Genomic DNA, 25341 nt, shown 5'->3' on the forward strand with positions numbered 1-25341 from the left:
ACCTCTACGGTTTATAGAGAACAGTCTGAAAAAGACAACACACCCAGTGAGTGAAAATAGCTTGTTGATGTCAGAGGTCAAAGAAGATCGCCCAGGATACTTCAACCTGATAGAAAGAAAACAATAACGCAATCAACCATTCGTTACGATCAAGGAACCCACAACACGTGGGACCTTAATGCAAAAGGCATACAGCAGCAGAAGACCACACTGGTTGCTACTCCTGTCAGCTAAGAACAGGAAACTGAAGCTACATTTCACATGGATCCAGTAAAGGTTGACAATAGTTTGTGTGAGTGCATTGTATTTGTTTCACGTAAACCACTTCTTAAGACATATGTTTATATTTACTTTCAATTGAAGGCCAATTTCACTGCTACCACTGACAGCCTTACCACTTTTTGAAAAAGAGATCTGATTGAAAACACTGCAAAAAAAATAAGATGTCATGACATGATACTACAAATTGGATAACACCAGAATGATTCTTAAAATGTAAGAACATGTTTTTTTAAATAAATATATATTTCAAAGTAAATATATCCAGCATTTCAGTAAATAATAAAGTTTTGAAAATTAGTCCAATGTTTAGATCAACGCTGCTCATTACACTGAAATCAAGAAAAAAAAAAAAATCCTAATCACAAAAGCACTCTCAAACAGTAATGCTGGAGACTTACCACATTACTATTTCCAAATTTTTGAGAATAAAAAAAATCAAACCCTTCATATTTTAGTCCTGAGCTTCTGCTCAGATAAACGATTATTGACTGGCCGAGTGTTGTATTCTGCATAAAACTAATGTGATGTCAATTAGCCATTAATACAAATGTCTTGCCCTTTTCTGTAAATGTCTGATTTGACTCAGCAGTTAATATGCAGGCACTATGTGCTTGCACACAGGGAGGGTGTCGAGCGCTGCATGAAATTAACAGCAAGCTAATGGCCAAGCTGGAGGGACACTACTCAAGAAGTATAATACTGCCGATGTTCTGCTGTAAAACCTCTTGTATAACAGATTTTCCAAATATAGCAAGTCCACAGTACCTATGAGTAGAGTCCTACTGTATGTCCATTTTAAGATAAGATATATTTTATTTATCCCAAAAGAGCTTAAAGTAGAATAGCCCAAAGATTTGTGTTATGGGAGTGGTTTCAAATGGCTTGTCAAAGCTTGTCAGTTGAAGTTCCACCAGTACAAAAATGCCATTCCCACTCTGGATAACACTGTATAGAGGACAGGTGGCAGCTGCGATCATAAAGAGCTGCACAATGGTGTGGAACAATGATGCAGCAGAGTCATTGACCATTGGGGAGTGCCATGAAATGGCTACCATGTCATTGCACAAAGCCACCGGTCCATTCAGTCTTTATGACACCTGGAAGGGCAATCAGCCTTCGCTCAAAAACACAAGGTGTCCAAGAAACAAGGAGGCGTAAACATGCTGGTTAATTCTGCTACTCGGCCTACTCGCATCATGTAACCAGTTACTTTTTAAGTCATTTCAGCTTTCATGGCTGAAGCATAAATTCATGTTTGGGATGGTTACTGTCAACAAGTTGTACTGTTCCAGTTTGACTAAAAGTCAAGATTTTGAATAAATGGATGAGCTGGCACCGACATTATTTCTCTCCAGTATGTGGTTTGTAAGATAAATTTGTATCCTGAAGGCTTTCATTCATTTTCAGTCATTTATTTATTCATTTTCAGGCACAACAAATACCTATATTGAACATAAAATACACAAAACAAAAAACAAAACTTGCCTGAAAAAGGAGTGGGACGAAGAAAACTTATTAAATCCCACCCCTATACTCACTCATCAACAAAAAAAAAAAACAATAAACTTCCCGCAGCTACGCCCATCATTGCATACAGACCCATCAACAGCCCCGGGCACATACAAGCATCTAAGCGGCAGCTCGCAAACAACAATTAGAGCCTTCATAACTGAATACAGAATATATAAATTATAAATTGCATTACCACAGGTAACAGGCAGTAATAACTACAAGTAACAGACACACATACATATACATACATATATATCTACACACACAAGTACATATATGTACATACATACGCACACTTTATTTTTTATTTTTTATTTTGGAATCCATACCAGCAATGGTAAGAGGACAGACATTACAGAGCACACTAAAACCCATCATTGAGTATACTGTGACCAGACCAACTGTTTGTAGAGAAATTTAAATCTATGAATATTTTTGCATTGTTTCAATTGTAAACTCAGACTGTTCCAGATTTTCACACCACATACAGACACACAAAAGCCTTTACGGGTTGTTCGAGTTCTGGGTAATTTGAATTCTCCAAAGCCTCTCACATTATAAACCTTTTCTCGAATTTCAAATCTAGTTTGTAAATTTGCCGGTAAAAGTTTAGTAAAAGCTTTATACAAAATTATGGATGTATTGTAATTAACCAGATCCTGGAATTTAAGTAACTTTGCCTGAAGAAAGAGTTTGTGAGTATGATCTAGATAACCAGCCTTGTGAATAATACGCAGTGCTCGTTTCTGTACTGTGACTAATGGATTAGTTGTATTTTTATATGTATTTCCCCACACTTCCACACAATATGTAAGATATGGAAGAACCAGGGTACAGTACAGAGTACGAAGTGCATCTTTATCAAGGAATTGTTTCACTTTGTTCAAAACTGCGAGGCTTCTGGAAATTTTGGTTTTTATGTGTCTGACGTGGGGTTTCCATGAAATTTTGTTATCAATTATAACTCCCAAAAATTTGTTTTCACTCACATTATCAATTGGTACACCTTCAATGATAATTGGTAATTCTATATTATATTTTAAATTACCAAAAAACATTGCTTTAGTTTTATTTATATTTAATGATAATTTATTTATGTCCATCCATTTTTTTTATTAATTTTAGCTCCCTGTTTACAGTCATTACAAGATCAGTATAATCATCGCTACTGAAAAATATGTTGGTGTCATCTGCGAACAGTATGAGTTTAAGTACTTGAGAAACATCAAAAATATCATTTATGTATACATTGAAAAGTTTTGGTCCCAACACTGACCCTTGGGGAACACCACATGTAATACCAAGTTTCTCTGAATGGTAATGCCCTATGCTAACATATTGTTCCCGACCTGTTAGGTAACTTTTTAACCAGTTACCAACTTTCCCTCGAATACCATATCTTTCCAATTTATCCAGTAAAATTGAGTGATTGATTGTGTCGAAGGCCTTTTTGAGGTCAACAAAAATACCAACTGCATATTTATTTTTATCCAGTGTATCAGTAATTTCTTCTACTGCCTCAATTATCGCCATTGAAGTGGTTCTTTGCGTTCTGAAACCATACTGACCAACATTTATTATTTGATGTTTTTCAAGGAATTTTTCTAATCTTGAATTAAAAAGTTTTTCTAGAATTTTTGAGAATTGAGGCAGTAGAGAAATAGGCCTATAATTGGTAAAACTGTGTTTGTCATTACTTTTATATAGTGGTATTACTTTCGCAATTTTCATTTTTTTTGGAAAACAACCGGACTGAAATGATAAATTACAGATATATGTTAAGGGACTAGCAATATTCAGAATAACCTGTTTAACTACAGACATATTTATGTCATGATAATCCATTGAAGACTTACTTTTACATTTTAATGTGATATTTATTACTTCTTGCTCATTTGTAGCTGAGAGGAACAGTGAAAAGGGATTTGATTTTATATTACTGATATTTTCATTTTTATGACACGGGATGTCCGCTGCTAGTTCAGGGCCAACATTTATGAAGAATTTATTGAACCCATCGACAATATTACTCATGTTGTGATTTTCACCATTTGCATCAGTAAAATATTCAGGATATGATGTTCCAGAAGATCCTTGTTTAATTAAGTTGTTTAACACATCCCAAGTTCCTTTTATATTGTTTTTATTTTCATATAATCTTCTTCTATAATAAAGTTGTTTGCTCGTTCTTATAATATCAGTCAATTTATTTCTATATGCTTTATATCTTTGTTCCACTTCTTTTGTTTTTACTTTGATAAACTGTTTATACAGATTGTTTTTCTTTTTGCAAGCATTAATAATTCCTTTTGTGAGCCAAGGACTTTTTATCTTTTTTTTCTTTGTCATGTGTTCGTTTACAGGACAATGTTTATTGTACCACATAGTAAAAATATCTAGAAAATTATCATAAGCCTTGTCCACATCTGACTCTTTAGCAAATCAATGTTAAAATCACCACAGATAAATAGTAATTTTTGGTTCACCGAAGCAAACGTTTTTTCTATCCATTCATTAAAAGTGTCAATACTTGAACTGGGTGTCCAATATATACAACTTATTATAACATTTCTCTTTTTTTCATTCATAATCTCAATAGTCAAACATTCCAAAATTCCATCAATAGCCATAGACATAGTTGTTACAACATTATATTTTATAGAGTTATGAACATATATAGCAACCCCGCCGCCCGCCTTATTTAATCTATTCATGTATTTTAAATCATATCCATTCAAACAAAAATCTATTCCTTTATCGACATTGAACCAAGTTTCAGTGATGGCTATAACACTAAAGGGGCGAGAAAATTGTTGCAAATAGTCCTTAATGCTTTTGCATTTTTTTTTTAAACTTTAAGTGTTTTTATTTTATTTCTTAAAAATTTAGTAGAATGTATGCAACTGTAAGACCAACTCAAGAATCAAAGTGCTTTTTCAAATGAAATGCTATTAAGTGGTGGAACTGGCAGAAAAGACAAAAGCTGTAAGCTGAACTTACATCCCACATGGCTCGGCTCATGTCAACAAGTGAAGTGTTTACATCCTCACAACTTGAGAAGCTTGTAGCATTGTCTTAGCCCAACTGGGGGAGAAGCACAACAAACCACAGTTTGACAATAATCAAAAGGATGAACAATTTGAGCAACCACTGGAACAATAAACAGTGTTCTCCAGCTTCCACTCAACTCAGCAATAGAAGATGCTTACACTGTCATTAAACATGAAATAAAACAGTTATCCAGTAGAAAGTTACATTTATTACTATACAAAATGGTCATGGGGAAAGATCAAGTAATGGTACGGGCCCTCATTCTCATTTATCATCACTCATTCTTTTTCGGTGGCTTGAATATGATGAAAGTCTGTCTTCAGGGAAATGCTTTCTTTTGTATCAATGCATCAGTAACTGCAAATTGCAAGTGAATTGGTCATATCCCTTTGGTCGTCTACGCAGAGGTTGAATATCTTCAAATCATCTGACTCGATCTTACTGTAGCAAAAATTCACTGTTTCATATTAGTGTTTTCTCAGGTTTCCCCTTTGCATTTTAGTATTGTAATGTATGTAGTTATATTTAGTGTTTCTGATGTGTAGTTTTGTTAGTTTTGCGATGTGCCTTTCCTGTGTTCTTGTGTCTCGTTTCCATGTCTGTTCTTTCCCGGTGTGTGTGTTCCTGTTACTTCCTATTCTACTTTGGTAGTCTCCTGTCTGTGTGGCCCATGTTCTGTTTTGCCTCTCTTACTTTGAAGGTAACCTCGTCTCATGTGAGATGTTCAGCTTTGCATCCTCTGTCTCGTTGTGTGCAATTAGCCACAGTTGTGTTCCACGTGTGTTTCGTGTTTGAAGGAAACGGTTTCCAGGGCCTAATCCGTGGATCGACTTCCTTCGAGGCGTGGATGTCTATCAGCAGAGAATGTCCCTTAGTCTGTAACACAGTCAAATATATTCTCAAGCAATATTCAAGCATGCCATTCAGCGTGTTAGTACGAGCTCGGGAGCAGCTTGGGAGAACAAGAAAACAGAGACTGCTTTAGATTGTCTTCCCAAATTGACTCAACTTTATTCACAAGTACAACAGTTTATATAGAGGGTAAAATTCATGAGACAGCAGATTATCAGTTTAAACCAGTACAGACCAAGATAAGGGAGCGTCTTCCTGCCCTTGGGTGAAGAAGCATCCTTTGTGTAGTTTATTAGTTCAGCTATAATTGTGATTATCTCAGCGACATATTTTCAAGGCACAAAACAAAGAGTTCTTTCATTAGTGAAATCTGAAACAAACCATTTGGCCTCAACAGGCATCTCCTAAAAGATTAAGAAACTAATGTAGCTGAGGGAGTGATCTCTGTGGTATTTCAACCTTGTACCAGCCTGTGATTCTCACACATCAATTCTTGGGTCAAAGAGAAAAATAACTAAAACAAAGGGGCCTTATTGAATGACAGAGTTTTCCTGTATAATGTCACTATAAAACAATATCCAGTAAATGCTACCATGGTACTAAAATACCTAACAGTGTTCACTCGTCATTCCTTGTGTATTTAAGCCTTTTGTTGTCTTCCATCCAGTGTTGCATTCTCCCTCGTTCTCCACTATGTGTCCTGCCTGTTAGGATCCATGAGTATTTACAGTTTAGTTAGTTTTCTGAGTTTTGAGTTTACCTTTTGCCTCCTGCAGTCTGCATACTGGGTCCTCCATTCCTGCCTGCTGCACACACACTACATGTAACTTGTGTATAGTCCATGCTTTTGTGTAGTTCGCAGTGCCATGGCCTGTGATACAAGAGTGCATTTGTTTCTATTGTTTCAACGAAACTTATTCTGAGAACAATTTCACTACTACAATTGACGATGTGTGACTGGCCTTAAATCAAGTTGAAGTGATTTGTCAGAAAGTACGAATGCAGTGCTGGACAGTATTTAAATAAGGGATCTACGGTTATGAGTGACGGAAGTACAAACTGTTATGTTGAGTTATGAGATTTAGATGAGAAATGCATCAGGGGAATGTTACAATGTCTGTACTGAAGTACGTATGGAAACAAAACATTGATGAATGCTTTCTTGGGCAGCAAAAGGTGGAGAGCAAAGCCAAAGGCACAGGTTACTACCGGAGGTCATAGTTTCGACAGTAACACCTGAGAGAAGAACAGCCCTGATACCCAGGGAACAGGCATGGTACAATATCTGTAAAGCTCCCCTCAGTAAGATGCACTGAAGAAGCATCATTTTGTGAACCACTGCATGGTTGTATATTTTTCTATAAGGGACAGGCAGACACTAAACAAGGAACCATGCAGTTGGACTGGCCATCAGGACATCCTTCCTAAAGGAGTAAGTCAGTCAATTTCAAAACGTTGCCTTCCTGTCACATCTACGTCACATCTGCAAGTGCATGCCCCAGTCCTGACTGAAGCTTTGCTGATTAGTGAAGGCAGCTCCTTCAAGTGCTTAATGCTAGAAATGTATGTGTGGTGGAGCCTCGTGGTGTGGAAAATGGTAATCAGCAATGGATCACATATCCTAAGCCTGTGTGCTCGGAATGACCTTCCGATCACCAACATACTCAGAATGCCCCACCTACTCTTTACCCTCTCTGGTGAGAGAGGAAAGTCTTATCTCACAAAAAGGTGTTTAACAGGGCAGCTTAAAGTTTAGATGAATTCTTAAATATGAACATTTATACTGATTCTTTTGTTCTGTTGGCAGTGTTTGTATTTCTCTCACCCTCCTTTTGTTGTGTAGTAACAAAATTGAACACTGTAGGGAGTTTTTGGTCGTCTGGACAAATTCTTTGTGGCTATGTTGTGACATGCATAAGGCACTGGTCAAACCATATGTTAAGTATTAGAAAGTATTGTTATTCCTGTCAGGTCTGGGTGTAATTGCGCTCTTCTTAGTGATCAGAATTTGACACCCCATTTTCAAAAATGACAGCATAGTAATTGCTTGGAGAAGTCGTGGCTGAGTTTTTGAGCGATATCAAAATACCACCACCGTTCCATCAAAAACCACTCAGCATCATGTCTATTTACAGTGAAGTGCTGCTACTAATGCTTTTCATTCATTCAACCATGAGGCCTATTTGCCCCACCAGTGTCAGACCTCAGTGCAGTTTGTTTACCATGGCTCCGCATGAACAGTGATTTTGTGTTCTGATTTTATAATCAAACACATATCTATGAAGTGTTGTTTGATTCATATAAATACTATCCTCGATCTTTAAAAGCTGGGTATAAAATTCTCAAATGCAAAAATGTTTGAACCCCTTATGAAATTTCACTGCCTGGCTTTCATCATTTGAAGTTAGTCATAAATAACCACAACTCAAAATTTCAGTTGACTGACGACTCTAAACCCCTTTCAGCGGTGAAAGATTCTTACACAAGAATACTGAAATGCTACAGTTTTTAGTTGTAGTTAGAAATTTGATCTATATTAACAGATTCTTTGGTTTATAGCATGAGTAACCCAAGGCCTTAAAGTGACTTTCAGGTAGACAGGATCCTGCTTAAATAATTTACTCTCATTAGATAATAGATGAAGAGGCTGCTTCTCTCTTAGCTGAATGAATGACTAAACATAGACTGCTTTGGTAGACAAACTGTAGATATATAGCAGAAGTATAAATATGTTGTTGTTATGCTTCTCCGCAAGACATCCCTGCACGATATTCCTGCATGAGTAAACATAGTCTCACAAGAAATATTCTGTTTTCACAACCTTTAAAATCAGAAATTAGGCGAGCATCATAAAAACATTTGATACAAATTGATGCTGATTTTTCTGGCACACTGGAATGATCAGCAGTTACATGAGTTATTCCACAAGCTACTACCTACGTAGTCCTGATTTAGAGCTATGAGGTTGGTAAGGTTAAAAAATAAAGATTTAATGGCTGTAACTCTTATTTATTTGTGTACATGTTTTCTTAGATCATTTCTCTAGAGGAAAATTACAACTCTGCTGAAGTTAAAAACAAAGTTCACTGGTGGTCATAGAAAGAACAAAATCAGGTGTCTGTAGAGAGCACATTAACCAACAGACAAAGGTTTAAATTAGTGGTTAAAGAATTAACATTAATTAGCTGCAGCTGAAATAATAAACCACTGGGGAAAACAACAGTCAGTACAAAGTACAAATTAAAAACTGCTATTAAAATATGTTTTTTCCCCCCAACACTGGTTACTGTAAATATATTTATTTGTACTTTTTTTTCTTTAAGATTCAAATCAAAACAAACCAAAATCTGGGGCCAGGTACAGTACGATAAAAACGATGCGATTAAAAGAAAGTGCCTGGCCATTTATTTGTTACCTTCTGGGTTGCCCTTTCACTCTGGTTGAAGATGCCAATGAACAGATCACCTGGTGGTATCTGGTTCTCCAGCCTGTTGTTTGTAGCTGATTTCCCACTCACAGGGGTGGGGGTAGGCAGGGCAGGATGGCTCCCGGTACCTGGTACGTGCTGCGGTTTGGTTTGTAGCTCAGCTGCAGGGGAGAGGTGGTGCAACACTGGTGTCAAAACCCAGTAAAGTCATGACGGATCCACGGTCCATTCAGCAGTGGTGCTTGCCCGGATGGTGGCTGACCTGGCGGCTGTGTATCACTATCTGGTAGAAAGGCTGTGGGACCAGTCCGAGCACCATACAAGGATGTCTGAATATCTGGTTGCTAAGGCTGGCTCCTGTACTGGAGAAGAGGCAACTGGAAAGCTGCTCAAACAGAGGAGCACTGAACGGAAAACACAAATGTCCAAGAAATGGCTACTTTAAAAAAAAATAATGTTTGTAAACCAATCTAACTAAAGTGATACTAACACTACACAATATGTACTATTCCATAGTCCAGTTTGTTGCACCTCTGCATACTGGAGGGTTAATGTGGGTCTGGAGTTATTCAGTTGGACTCTGGTAAGGTATGTAAGAAGTGATATTTCTAACAGCACCCAAGAATGGAACTTAATTTCTTTTTCAACAACAAACTTTATTATAAAAATTGAGTAGTAAACAAATCTATAAGGCACATGAGAGTGTAGTTCACCACGGCTTTCAAGTGGCCACTGTTAAGCCACAGAATGCATTAAACAACAAACTTCATTGTGCTCTGTAGCAGCATTTTTCAAAAGCCTGTGCTTTTGGGAAAGAGAGACACTGAGCGGAAAACGAGGGCTTTGAGTTGTTGAGACAAAGTGAAGTGTCAACCAGACCGTTAAGGGCAGTGTGCCGGCCAGTGGGGGAGTGGGACATGGTGCAAGGCAAGTGCATCAAGTGTGATTACACCCCAAGAGTGGAAAAAATGTTCGAAATCCCTAAATTACCTGACTGATTAAATGAATATTTGATTGGTGAAGTGCAAAACAATGAATTATTATTATCAAAAATTGTTGGTTAATTTTCCAAGTATTGTTAATTAAAAAGGACAGCCACTCCTAAGTATCAGCATCTCAGTTTTAACTGTTTTTTTTACAGTTTGATAAAATATCATCAGTTCGATCTTGTTCATCTTATCAACAAGCAGTATAATGTAGAATATAATAATTTGCATAACATGCTGATTGCATTTATTATTATAATTGTTGTTCTCCTGACATCATTTATATGGTATTCTATGATATGTTAACACTCTAAAAATCTAAAGATTTAAATTGTGTAATAGCGTCCTTGTAGTTAAATACAGTGCTTTAAAATGTTTTACAAAACATATGAAAAATGTACCTGGACTGAACATTTTTTTCTTAAATGTCACCATGGATAAGAGTTCCTGTTTCAGTGAAGGGCTTTAGATGGCAAATGTAATTAGATGGAAAGAATTCCTCCAGGTGTTTAATGGCTGCTCGCAAGGTCAGCACAGCCATGTTTAGGATGGCATTCAGGCGTGAAGAGGAGGAGCTGGGTCTGGTTGGACTGGTGGTGTGAGCACTGCCATTGCCTCAGGTGACTCACTCAAGTTCAACCCACACCGCTCTTCATTTTTGTAAAATTTGACAGGAAATCACAGGAGAGTGTTGTCTGTCCAAATGCATTATAGGTCCATGGTCCTGATTATAGAGAGAGGCTGGATTCCTGCTTTCCCTAACAATCTCAGTGTGATTTATGGTCAATCCTATAACATTACAAATGCATCCTGTCTTAAACGACCAACTCAACTGATTACCCTTGAAGACCTTGGTCTGAGTGCAGCAAGCAAGCGTGAAGAACACAAGTGTCAAAATGTAAATGATAAAGGTTTGTTGTAGGGGCCAGAAGAAAACCATGCCTGCAAGATGGGAAGGGAATCTAAAGTGAATCCTTAAGCAGTTTGTTTGGTTGTGCTTTGTGCAAGATACTCTAGAGAGAGGCTTCCCATCTGTCCTGCTCTCACCTTGGCCACTGTCTGCCAGCTTGGTCTGCTTGTCACATTTGAGTAGTTGCTCTAGGACTAGTCCACTGAGGCCCTGTCAGAGACCACAGAGAGCAAGGCCCCATCATCAGTCACATAGATGAGCAACACAACACAGGAACCTCCCTCCAATTATGGCCAACGATCTAAATTCTCTTACTAACACTGTTACGCAGAGGATCACTCTGTGATTGTAATCAGTTCACAAAAGGAAACACGATTGTTCAATTTTCCTGCTAAAATAACTTTTGGGTAAACCTTAGTTCTAGCATGTCTAAACCCAGAAATCCTATCAATAAACATGAATGCCTCCAGAATATACCATGACATGACATTTTAAATTTCATCCTGTACAATGCCTCATAGCTAGATTAAATTAGAGCCGAAATATTACATTTGCCAATCTTGTGTCCTGATCCAGTTCCCGTGAATAGCAATCGCTCCCACTTATTGGAATCATTTTGTGATTCATGTGGGCTAAAGATATTGCACTATAGTTATAGTCCAATGACACTTCATTACCCCTGCCTGTTCAAATCATAAAAAAAATTAAAAAACCAAATCAAATCAAAACAGGCATGCACACATACACACACACACAATAAAAAATGTTACATTTACAAAAGCATGACCTCTATAAATACCCATATTGATGATATTTGTAATATCCCCAGTTGTTTTCATTATATATTTCTATATCTCCGTGATTGTCTTGACATCGTCCAGTTTGCAGGAGCAGGCAATGACTTTAGGCATTTATGTCATGGAGAACAATTTATGAGATTTGGAAACCAGCCTGCCAGTCTTGCTGATTTTTATCTTACTGAAAATGTTATGTAATTATGTGTGAGTGTCTCACACAAGACACAAGAAGGGGACTATTATGTCATTATAGAACTACTCAAATAAAATGTTTATTGAAAATGACATCATGTTTCTGTCTTTCTTTTTTCTTTTACTAGAGATTTGATTCAGAGACTGCTCCAGTTTGTCATTACTGTGTCCTGGAAACTAACAGGAGACCAGAGGCCATGAACTAATGTAACAGCATTCTACCAAGAGACTAATGGAACTCATGCTGAATCACCTGTGAACATGGTGAGATAATTGCCATTTGGGGGATCCAAAGAGCATGGCATGATAATAAAGTCTGGGGAGCAGGAGGTCTACCTCTGTGTGATAATTGCATAGTGAAATGCCATGTGAGTTGTGGCCACGCATCACCTAAAGAACCTAAAGGTTTATTCAGAGCAACCATTATGGGAAAGTAAGAGCAGGCTTGGTTTAACAGGAGGTCAATTATAATGGAGTTGTGCTCAGGTTGTCACCACAAAGAGCATAATCAAGGAGTCCTGCTAGCCTAACTGCTAATCCATAGCTGTGCACTTGAGCGTGCTAAGCTTGTAGCCTCGTCGTGCTAATCAGTGTGTGCTCAGGGTCTGCGTCTACATTACAGACCTCTGTGTGACTGTGTGTGTTGTGGTGTCGGTGTGTTTTTGGGGAGTGAGGGGGAGAAAGCCCAACTTTCAGTCAGGCAGCGCATTAGCCTTCAGTACAGGTGAATGTCAGCATAGCACTGCTGTAAAAGACATTTTTAACCAGTGAGCCAAGGGACTTCTAGGTAAGTCGGCCTTAATGATACTAACTTAACATCACAAACAGAATAAGACTCTTGTATGACAACTTGGACATTTATTACTTAATTGGGGGGAATACTGTACCTTTCTTAAAGGAAAGACATACTGGATCTGTGTACTTTCTAAAACAATGCAAGATAAGTAAATGGTGCAAGACGTGAAATAATTTCAGGAATCACATTAATAACATATGCAAGTTAGAGTAATTATAATTTCTGGTGCCACAGACTGAGACCATCTGATTGGAAGAAGTGATATAAATAAATTCTAAGATGTAAGCAACCGAAGCAAGGCAGTGTTAGTGAACATATCCATTTTTCCTACTCTGTCATTTTGCTTTTAAAAACTTGCGACATCATCAACCGAGTATCAAACATCACTGTATCAATTTTTAAGTGAAAGTTGAAAAGGTTAAAATGTGAGAATGCTATAGAAATACCCTGCTATCAGAATATATCATTATTTCACTGTGCTCTCACATTTTATATGACCCTCACGATTATCTGCATGATGTACACAGAACGCGCTCTGATCTGTTTCCATGTTCAATCTCCACCCTGCAGACTGGATTACTACTGCGAACCTACGGCCAAATCAGAGTAGCACATCTGCCCACACAGGTTCACGGCAAGATCTAGTACAGTACCAAACTGCCAACTGTGATACACAACTTTATGCTTCTCACAGCCTGGGACACAACTTAGTCCTAATCCTAGATGTTTTACTTGTCATTCTATTTCAGGTGAAACTTGGCCTGTCAGCCCTATGCTCAACATCCTACTGATGTGCATCATGTCTCCTCCTAAATATGCCTCCATGAAAACATTCTAAATGGGTCAGAACTCTGTTGGATATGAGTCTTAAACAGTTTGAAAAGGGAGAGGAAAAGATAAGTCATTCAAAGAACCATCAACCTGATACTCCCAGAGAATACTAAAAAGACAGACTACAAAGGAAGGCACTTTAGAGACTGTTAAATGTGTCCAAGAACAAATGAAATTGAGCATGGTTAAAGGCTAAGCAGTTGTGCAACAAAAGCTCCAGACCATCTTTCCGATGTTATTTTCCCACTACCCTGCTTGTGTGTTTGTTCTTTCACATGTGTGTGAATCAGGGGTAATTCCAGGATTTTTAAAAGGGGGTGATGGAAGAAGCGAACAGAAAATAAAACAATTTTCAAGCTTTTGTGTCATTTTTAATTCTCCAATAAAAAGGCATTTTACAAGAAACGTCCCACTGCACGAGAGCTTCTGTTGCCTGACAAACAGGCTAGTCTCTAACAGGCAGACTGTATGTTTGTTTGAGTTTTATTTAATTGAAAGCATAAAAAGTATATTTAAAATATACGTATTGCTTGAACATACACACTAAATATTTGACAATTTAGGATATCTGGGATCCATAGGCAGTGGACCACACCTTTTATTCTTATAATTCAACTGATATCAGTCCCATTCCCACAGCTGTATGAAAGCCGTCTTTACAAACATTGGTGAAAGTATGGGTTACTCTAAAGCGCTCAATGAATTTGAGAGTAGAACTATAACAGGAAGTTGTTGACTCAACAGTTCCATCTTCCTTTGTAGCTATTCCACTACAAACTAAGTGGTATTATTATGAAGTTACTATGTTATTATTTGTGGAAACGATTAAGAACCACAGCAACTCAGCTACAATGTGGCTGAGTCTGCTGAATTCTAAATCTCCTCTGGCGTTAACATCATCACAAAAATCGCACACCGGGAGCTTCATGGCTTGGATTTTCACGGTCGAGGAGCTCCTGCAGGTGTTATGTGTAGGTGGCTGACTTCTTTATCCTTCTAGTGTATGTGAATCATTGCACAATATAACAATTTATATTTTATTTGTGATATGTAGTTATATAAACAGTAATGAATACATATCACACATATAAAGAATTGCCACATATAATACACCTGCAGTACATTTTCTATCAGCATCATACTTCCAGGCAATGTGGATTGCCTAACATCACTAACACTACCCAGACATATTACATTATACAGTGCTGTGTAGCTAGTGGTTTGTGCCTGTCAACATTTTATTAGTCACTGTCATGTGCTTTGGGTTATCCAAACATTCCACTTTCAGGACCATTTTGTTGCGCTGCTATAGAGTTTCACACAACAACTGTGTATTAGATATGTGCAATCCCTGCGCTGCTTTGACTCAGACACATCCTGAACTGTTTTCTACCATGTCAACAATATTGATCTCACTGCCCACCCCAATGAGGAGGGTTTCAGTCTGTTATGAGATGGAATTAGATTCTTGTCACACAGACATACAATTACAGTGCGTTTCCCTCAACATTTGAGACAATCTCACAGGAATGAAACAAATCCATGCCACTTGTATTATCAGGAGAGGGCAAACAAAAGAATGCAACTTCATCAGAAGCTTATGCTTCTTCCTGCTCCTTTTTGAACATGGACGTTATTTGGAGTTGTGGTTGCTCGTTTTCCTTTTGTTTGCTTTGTTCATTTGTCTCTTTTAATTCTATTTTTTTTTTTTTATACTTTTTCAACATGTTCAAAATAAAGATTCAATCAATCAATCAATCAGAAGGGTGGGGGGGTGCTCAGTGTATCACATGAAGTGCTGCTGCAGACGGAGCATATATCAGCATAACTAAAGGAGCCTTCAGGGTCACCTGATCCAGCTCTAAGTTTACTTTTTGAAGTTCTGTATTCCATTGAGCAAATTATTTTCCATCTCACAAGGTGTAAACTGTAAATATTTTTGTTTCATCCAAACAAATTGCACTAAACTAACAGGTATGGCAGAATTGCCAAGCTGTGTTTTAACGTCTTCACGATTACGTTTTCACCTACGGTGTGCTGTTAATATCGATACCCGATGGATCCAGGAGTCATTACTTTATACAGGCTTTACTACAGCGCCATATCAGATTAGCCGAACTATCTCTTGACCAATATGGGGTCTCAGTGTGGCCAAAACCAATAATGAGAAAACCGAGATTGAATTTGAAATTCAGTATGACTGGAAGGATTAGTGTGCAGCCTAAGACTTCTCTCGCCTCAAAGATGTCAGTTGGATTTGAGCTGGAGGGGGGTTGGAGGTGGGTTTTCTATGATGACCTACATTTCTCCTAAACCAGTTGCAATGCAGGGACTTAGCACATGGGCAATGTCTCATAATGTTATAGCCTCCAGAAAAGGAACTACAGGGATGTAATGGAAGAAATGGGATGCAATGGCTTTGCAAATAAAATGCAATGAAAGAAAACACTTTTTTACTTTGTCTACTGCAGCAACAAGTTCAATACACTAGACTTTCCTTCTACGGCAGGTGATGTTTATCTGCTGTACTGTGCACAGTTTTGCCCCAAAGACACAGAACGTAGCAAAAAACATCACAAAAATTCACTTCTGTAATTTAAGACAATCACCCATCTCATACACACGAATGTCCTTTTATTCAATAAATCATCAAGTAGTTAGTGTTGCCTAGCAACCACATCATCAGTACCTACATTGTTTTAACATGATGAATGACTACTGGGTTCAAGTCCTGCAGTAAAATCTAAAACGCGAAGGCTGAAGTTCATGTGATTGTCTTCGGCATGTACAACTGCCTGGAACATTCAGCAAACATTCAGCAAAATGCAATAAACTGTACTATCTCTATATACACTGCAGTTGATTAATGAATATCTAATGCATAAAAATGATAATTTAATGAGCAGAAATGTATAAATATTTGTGAGAAACTGGTTAATTGATGCTATAAATTTTGGGTGGATTGTACACCCTCTTGTCATCCAGCCCTTAAGCATTATTGATGAATACGATCTGTGAGATTAAGATGCATTAATTTGGTGATAGGTATTTAATTTGATAAGCACATCTAATTTAATGCCTGATTTTCACCTCCTTTGCGTAATACTCTGTGCATTAGTATTAGACAAAATGATTGAAAGAGTCATTTTGCAGTGCATTCTCAGTGTCATTCCCCCATTGGTTGTTTTCATTGTGAATAGCAGCATGAAGGTGGACCTTTGGCAGTCTCTCAAATGCATCCTGTGTCCTTGAAAATCAAGTATGGCCTGTTCACACAGCAACTTATCTCCCAAAGTGAAGCTGACGTCTAATCAACACCTGCAACCCTTTCCTTTGCCGGGTGTCCAAGTGAGACTTCAAAAGTTGTGCCAAGCCACACGCATCCTGCTGTGTGCGAGAAAGTAGTGGTGGAAAGGAGAAAGGAGAGCGAAAGAGAGATATCTTATCAAAGCCCCTTAGAAGCTGGTGTTATTTTTCAGCATATGTATTAGATAGTACCTGTGATGTGATGTCGAAGCCTCATGTCCTTTAGAATTGTAAGGTGGCTCATCTCATGCCTATTCTCCTATAGTGATTGTGTCTCACACTGCTAGATTACAGTTTTGCAGGAATGACAGAGCGCCTTTTTCTCGCTGTTGCCTTGAATATAAGACATGTAAGACTTTTTTCTACGTTACATCAAACCTGTTGTTCTTTTCTAATGGCACTCACAGCACCTTCTTCATTTCTCTTCTATACTGCTAAATGCAAAGATGCTGCATTAAATGCTCAATTGAGCAGCTTACTTGTTATTATCAAATGCATTGTTTTGTTAAGGGAAAAAATGCCTATACGGTCATATCTGTCCCATTATACGTGACTTGAGATTGCATTGTAGATCATCAGATTGCTTGAGCTTAGGGTATTAATGGGCTACGCCTCCTTTGTCGGCAGTCAACATTGGAGATGAATACCGTCTTTTTCAAACAGGCTCAGCGTTAAGATGGTGAAAGGAGCTTATCAGGGCTGCTTGCTTATAATAATCAATTACAGGTGACTATGAGTGACCTTGAAACATACTGAATCCGCAGAAATACAATGAGAGGATTTGGATTGCACACACTCATGTACTACTGCCAAGCATTCTTGACACACTGCACTGGAAACTGAGTGAATAAGGCTGTGTGGATATATTTTTCTTCTAGCCAAACCTAATATCTTCCTGAAATGCATCGTCTCCCCTGGCCTTATCTCTCTCTCTGCTCTCTCTGCTGTAATTGTCGATGAGATGCTTTTGGTGTTGCTGTCCCACCAGCAATAGCATGCAGAACGTGTATCCATCAATCTGTTCAGTTCTCCCTGAGCAGTTCCCTCACTGAAATCCGTTTAGGGCTTTTCTTATTGAGTGGAGTGTAGTGGAGCCCTTCTGGGGCTTCGGCTCTCTAACCTAGTTCCCCCTCTGTCTTTTCAATGAACCCATTCCCACTTGTGAATACATGTTCTCCCTACATAGAAGCAGCAGAAAGGCCAATGATTTAGGAGACTGAGACTAATTGAGTGTGAATATCTTTTCATAATCTTTTCATGTAGGAGGTTGTGCAAGTTACACCTTATACATTCAGTGACAATAAAATGCCATACTTGTTTTAAATAACTCACCGGTGAGTAACTATAAGTTAGGAATATAAGTATATATCCCTATTATAAAAAAAATCACATTGTACATATATATATTTTATAGTTTTGTTTTGTTTTTTAATTGGAGGGAGCTAGCGATCATTATTAGGACTACACTTTTACACTTTCTTACTAGTCTTTAAAGACTTGTTTAGTCCCATTAGTGTACCTCCGATGCATGACGGTAACTGTAATTGGGAAGCAATGTTTGTTGACATGGTTGCAGTCATAAAATATTTTTCATAACAAATGCACTTTGAAACAGAAGGAGACGTTGCTGGCTGTTTAGTTCTCTTCTTAATTGGTGTGGCAGTGACTATCACGGCTTCGACATGCAGCATGCTGAGAGCAATGTTAAATGCGCCATGTATGCGAAAGCAGAACAGAGAGGTTTGATGTTATATTACAATCAATTTGTGCCGTGTATACTCCCCCAATAGTACGTATGAAATGCTAAGAAGGGTACTTTACTGCGGTCTGACAGTTGAACAACCTACTCGACGCCCTTTCTGTAACCAATATGCTCTATCCAGTTGTTTGGGTGTAGTACTTTATTTCAATTATTCATTTCAATTGTTCCTCAGTAACTTGCTCTGCGTGGCTAAGGTCTTTAAAAATACATGTTCATAACTTTGGCACAGATTTTCAGATCTGTTTGAAGGTGTGCTGCGCTTTAACAATTCAGAAACATGTTAAACTAGAATTAAATCAGCAGAGAAAACTATAGCAAGGTGCTTGGATTTTAAAGATTTAAACACAACAAAGTGATGCAAAACTAAAAGAGAAATGATATTTTTTATGAAGCTCTGGTTTTCCATGCTCTCTTTATGTACAGAAAATAGCACTGATGTAGATTAGTTTCTTGCTAGGTAAGAATGTTTGAAAAGGAGCTCATTAAAATAGCTTCACCACTGAGGAAGAATTGTAAGCTTTGCTACAATGCAAGACTTTGATCCAATTAACCATAATGTGTAGAGTAAAGGTAGAGATGTATTTGCTATGTGAAACCCAGTCTCTCTCTTAAATGGAGGAAAATGAAAAAATGGGTCTCACCATCTGTATTTGTCCCAGACTCTAGGATCAAAGGAAATTTTACATATGCAGTCTCACTGTCTTAATATAGTTAAGTTCTTTTTCCATCTTGGAAGACATATATTTTGGAAAAGGCAATGCATATTTTTTGAGCTGAAACATAAAAGCTGATCCAGGAACATCAATAATTCCAGAAAAAAACCCCCAAACCAAATGTATATATTTTTAAAGCCATTGTCAGTGATTTCCATGAGTTATATATATCCGAGGTGCAGTTGTCCTAACCAGAAAATGAAAAGTTCGTGATGTGATTAAAAATAAAAAAAGAAGTATCAATTTCCTATGAATTAAAAGCTTGACGCTTGATGAGCCCTGGAGTGAATTTTAAGACAAAAATATAATCTTCATGATAAAAAAAACCCCTCAGATTTTATTTGTTGTCAGTACCAAAAAAGATGGTTGTGTTGTGTCATAGAGCAGAACCTTATTACACAAAGGTATCCTGTTGCACTTTCAAAGAACTCTTTTGTCAGGAGGCAAGAGATTTTGTCAATCAGAATTCCACCAGTCTTGCAAGCACCCCATACTGCTTGGCTTTTCTTCTCTGTTTATGAGTTTGTGTTCCTCTGTGAGCAGTGGGCCCTATAGTGCTTGCTGCTTCCTTGCAGCCTCTCCATTAGGTGCCTAACAGAGCGTTGGGCTGCGGCTGCTCTCTCCCTCGATGCCTCCATCTCTCTGTCGCCCTTCAGGTCTCATCGCCCTCGCAATGGAGGATCCATTCGCCATGATCCCAGGACACATACTGTCCTCCATTACCCAGTCTCACAGACCACTGCATTTAGATCCCTCTCAGGGCCCATATATGTACACAAGCCCATTTTTGCATGTGTGAAAGCTAGACGTAACCAAGGACAGTAACTCATATCTTGTTACACCACCCCAATAGAGGCAAATGAGCGGAGAAGGTGAGGGGAGGAGCTCCATAGGCCAGCTTAAAGCACTTTGTTTTAGTTTGGAGGAAGCCCGTGTGTAGATTTCCTACACGTTAACTCAAAAAAACAAAGACCTTCAGCTGTGACAATTCACACCACTGAGCCATAATATAAAAATTAAACAGCTGTCTTAAGCAGTCCCAAGCCAGCCATTAATGTTGTTAAATACTTTGAGGGAAAAATAGATAAATTATTCAAGCTATTTATGTTTTATGTGACACTTATTTTTTTGATCAACTTTTTCCTGCTAGTTTTAAAAACTCTAAAACTATTGAATGCTTTACTTTGCCTGAAGGTTTTCATGAAAATAATGTATTCATTAGAATCAGAAGGAACTGAGGTTACGGTGACCTTGTCCTGTAACCACACTGGGTGTCAAAGGTAAAGCAATCTGTGAGTGAGCATTTAGTCTACACTTAAAGAAATCCCCTTAAGAAAGTCAATAGATAGTGTATTTAAAAAAGTGGCATGGACAAATGACTAGAAAGCACAATAATGTAAAAACAGTTGATAAAAAATTGACCCACAGACAAGTCAAAGCACAGTAGCTGTGATGAAAATCATTTTTGTAAGTTTTTTATTTGGAGACAAAGTATGGTTTGCTCAAAATGTAACAGATTGTGCAATTTAGTTTGGAATGGGTTTATAATTTTCAGGTATGTATATGAAATGTCAGTCTTCTACAAAAGACTGGAAAATGTGCCAACACTACAATGCTCCTCTTATTCAAATCAGATCACTCAGTCTTTGCCTAGAGTCACAAACACCCCCAACTCTTAGATAACAAATTGTTTTATCCATAGGATCCAATTAAAAACTGTGAAATCACTGAAAGTCATTTGGTGTCTGGGATGCTTATCTTTGCTGAGTGTACAAGAGATTACACTTGCAAGTGAACTCCAGGAAATCTTAGTGATGAGAAGAGCCTCCAGTTAAAGAGCTTGCTGAGGAATAGCAAAATCAAAACTGGACCAAAGAAATAAAGTCACAAAAGAAATATTGTCCCATGTGGTAAAATAGATCTGGTCCTGGTAGCAATTTGGGTTTTGTCAGTTAGATGGCCAGCTAGCTGCAAGTATTACTGCTAAACATTTTGCTTGAGAGTAGAGAACTGTTTTTATTTTTCTCTTAATGCATACTAAATCATCCAGGTAATGAAATCCCAGAAAGTTCATTCTGCTCATCTGGACATAGAGCGTTCTTATTTTTGTGTACTCAGCAGGTCATTAGAGGTTTGGAACAATACTGTTTGAATTTAACTTACTCTGGATTTCCAGTGTTTCACCTTCACAGGGCTTTCTAAGGCCTTCGATCACATTTCACAATGTTACAGAATAATAATCTTCTTCGTCTTCTTCTCATCATTGTTACATGCTAGCTTAGGAAAAGATAGGTAAATCAGGAAATTGTAAGTTTCATTGTAGCCCATTTGTTTCGGAGGTCATTAATTTTTCTTGCTTTACTGTAAGTCACATACATCACTGCTTGGCATGGGACCATATTTTCAAAATACCTCACACTAGGAGTTCTTTTAAATAATACAAAACAAGACATGTTTACTATTCGTAATTATCTACACAGATGCTGAGAGCATCTTTTAATTAGGAACAAAAAGAAATTTCAAGCTAAAAGAAGGGACGGACTTGATGTTAGGATGCCTGTATTGATTAGTTGATTAGTGAATGGTCTGAGGTGCAGAATGGTGAGTAGGCGCTAATGATTTAGGGATCATCTGAACTATTATTCAGTCCAAAAACTAAATTAAGGAGTGGCATGCCCCCTATTTTCAAGAACTCTGCCAGTTAGGAGCCTAAGGGGTTGTTTGAGTATGGTCTCATTCACAGAACATTTCATCACCCACATGTAGGGATGGGTATCATTTAGGTTTTATCCGATACCGGTGCCAAATCGGTACTTTTGAAACGGTGCCGGTGCTTAACCGGTGCTTAAAGAATGGAGAACACAAACTTTGTCCAAAAACCTCTCATGTTCAGCTAGTTTTTGTAAAAAGATAACAATGTTAGCCTTTTCTGCAGCTATGGGGCATATATGGTATCACTCTTGGCTGGAAGCAGTGCTTAAACAATGGAAAAAACACAAACTTTGTCCTAAACCTCTCATGTTTAACTGTTTCCCACTTTTTCTTTGGTCATTTTAGCCTTTTTGTCCAGGGTGAAGGGAGCATCTGCCATCAAACAAGAAGACAGCCGCATGTAGCTATGATGATGTTTGCTAGTTCACCTTACATGCATTAATGTAATAACGTGGTTAGCCTACTCAACGTAAATTACACACGAACAACATGAAGCTACTCACGCAGAGAAGAACGGCTGCTGCCATCAATATCCTCATCATTTCTGCTACACTGGCAGGGCTAGGGGCCAGGACTCTATTCTTCGGGTTTTTGGGGGATGTTGCTCCGGGTCCGATAACTGGCAACCCACCCAACGTGCACAGTGTGAGGTCTCGCAGCAAGCTATCAAATACGGCGCATTTCTGGGCTTTTAAAAAAAACGCTATGCGTCGCCAGGTGTTTCATCGGATTCGAGGTGTTACCTCCTTTGACAGCATCACAGTATCAGCTTAAAGCACTTGTTGCTGCTGAGTTTGCATATTTTGCTGTGAAGTACAGCCAGACTTTTGACCGCTTCGCCTTGGGCATTTTTAATCTGTAGCTCTGCTCTAACTGAACGTACGTACCTGGCCCCGCCTACTATCCTGGGAAACGTAAAATGATTGGCTAGAAGTGTATCACAGCTCAGGAAAAAAAAGCACCGAAATAAAGCACCGAAATGTGCGCTGCTTTTCGGTCTGGTTACTACCGTTTATGTCAGAACCGGTGCCATCATGGCACCGGACACCGGTACCCATCCCTACCCACATGTGTGCCAGACACACATTACGGCTGCAATACAGGGTAGGAGAAAAAACAAAAATCACGGACGAGCTTTTGCAATATTCAAATCAGTCCTGTACAGAATAAAATTTTATAACTATAAACTTTGTTCAAAGTGTTAAGAGTACAATTTCAGAAATTAATTTTGAGATGCCAACTAAAGCATGACAGGATTTTAACTTGAATAACATCCTTTGAAAATTGTAAGGTCATAAATTATTGAATTTTGCATCTGAGATGTCGTATTACACACATATTACTCATATTACAACAACAAAAAAGCAAAAACATGTAGTAAATTTGTGGAATGCTATCAGAGAGGAACAGCTTGGCTTCCTAAGCAGTACAGAAGGTCAGTTTGCATGTTGTAGTGCTGGGTGCAAAGGATAACAATAGCATACCAGTAGAGACCATGGCTCCTGCTGGGCTAAAGTGTCATAATGCCTTAGTTTTTCATTTGGCACATTACCTGTGCTGTGATATTTTCCCCTCATCTTTTACTTTGCTTTTATGTTTGCACAGACAAGTCAATATCATAGGCAGGTTTCAAAGGGTTTTACAGCTGTAAAACATGTTAAAAACAAGACACGGAGAAAGAAGACGAACTTGGAAATAACAGAAGCAGAAGGCTGATGTGATAATGATGAAGAAAATATTCAGCTGGACTTGCGTTTGGTAACTTTTCACTGGAATTCTCAATATGAGGTCCAAAGAGATGTCGATGCAAGTGAAGGAGGCAATCATTACGCTGAAAAACCTGCATAAACCTATCAGAGAATGAGCAAAAAATTAATGAGTGACACCATGTTTCTCCAACTGTTTGTTAGTCCTCACCATTTCACTACTTGAAGTCATATCATAATAATAAAGTGATGTATAATCACTTAAATTGTTGGATTCTTTTCATGTCAGTGAATCAAGCAAGCATGTAAAGCAAGAGTATAGCTCCATCTTTCCCCAGCATGGAGTTGCCTTTATAGCCATTCAAAGCTTAGTAATGATGCATACACAACCTTAATGTATTGGTGAGAATATCATATCACCCTGTTAACAACATCACAGTGAAGGAATGCATCATTCAAATGTTGCACACACTAATTTGATGATGAAACATAAAATCAAAATCTGGCAGCACTGTTACTGTAAACATCCATCTTTGAATGGAGACATAAATTGAAAAATAAGAGTAGCTGTGGGGAGAGGAGGCTGTTTTAGATGAAAGTTTTACAGAGACTGATATGTGGGGAGGTAGGCTGGAAGACAGGTGGGTGTGGAGAAGAGTCACACAACCATGAGGAATTGCATAATGGCTGGGGACTAGGAGGAGAAGGCCTCAGCAGGTGGGGGTGCTTCCTGTGAATTACCAGCTACATTTATGTGGCACTCCAACAGCATGCTAATGAAAGACTTGATGAGACAAAAGAGAAGGAGGAGTCAAGTGCAAGTCCTCAGCAAAGGCATAATTTTTGCAAAGCTATCCCTTTCCTGTTTAAAAGTGATGCCAGAATACCTCTATCAGGACTTTTTAAGCCCCATATCCTTTAAAAACAGGACTAAAAATAAAACGAGCACAGTTTAATAAAGTCTGTTCAACCGTAATAGGAAATATGGGTTAAGTGGTTCCAAGAATGGGTCATTCATCCATACATGTCCTTCTTTTTACTACATGCACAGGGCCTATAAGTGCAGCTTACTTTAAATGTTAGTAGCTACAATGTTGTTAGATGGTCATGGACATAAAACGTCGACCAAGGCTAAGAACAATCAATACCAGTGATGGAGACCGTTTACCGTTTCATTATTCCAGATTCATGACCTACCATAGCCCCATGCTGTTGTTGCCCCTAGGCTAGAGCTCACTGTCAGTCACATTTGCTCTTTAAGTGCCAATCACATGGTACTCCAGGCTATAATTTTGCCAGCACTTGGTGGCACTGCAGATGTCACATAATGATCCCCTGCCTACTTCCTGCATAATTCAATGTAGGTGTAGTTAACAGAGTTTAGCCTTGACAATGAACTCTGTCACTGTGTAAACTGGCGGTCAATTGGGTCAGTCTCAATTTTTATTTTTCCTTGCTGAGAGCAGGACAGTTTTGCCATGGACTGACTGAACATTTATAATGCTT

General features: G+C 38.2%; 1 long non-coding RNA gene across 1 annotated transcript; it reads right to left on the reverse strand.

Annotated features, from left to right (window-relative positions):
- Nucleotides 1-4118: 4118 nt before the first annotated feature.
- Nucleotides 4119-5993, reverse strand: LOC147337176 (uncharacterized). The gene is made up of 2 exons (XR_015130421.1): nucleotides 5539-5993; nucleotides 4119-4878 (listed from the first exon to the last, which is right to left on the reverse strand). It is a non-coding gene; the product is annotated as an uncharacterized LOC147337176 (long non-coding RNA).
- Between the last annotated feature and the right edge of the window lie 19348 nt (nucleotides 5994-25341).

Source organism: Aulonocara sp. 'chitande type north' Nkhata Bay, linkage group LG2, assembly GCF_057382095.1.
Source record: "Aulonocara sp. 'chitande type north' Nkhata Bay isolate Kocher_YH1m ecotype deep benthic linkage group LG2, A_spYH_male_GT1.1, whole genome shotgun sequence".
NCBI classification, from domain to species: Eukaryota; Metazoa; Chordata; class Actinopteri; order Cichliformes; family Cichlidae; genus Aulonocara; species Aulonocara sp. 'chitande type north' Nkhata Bay.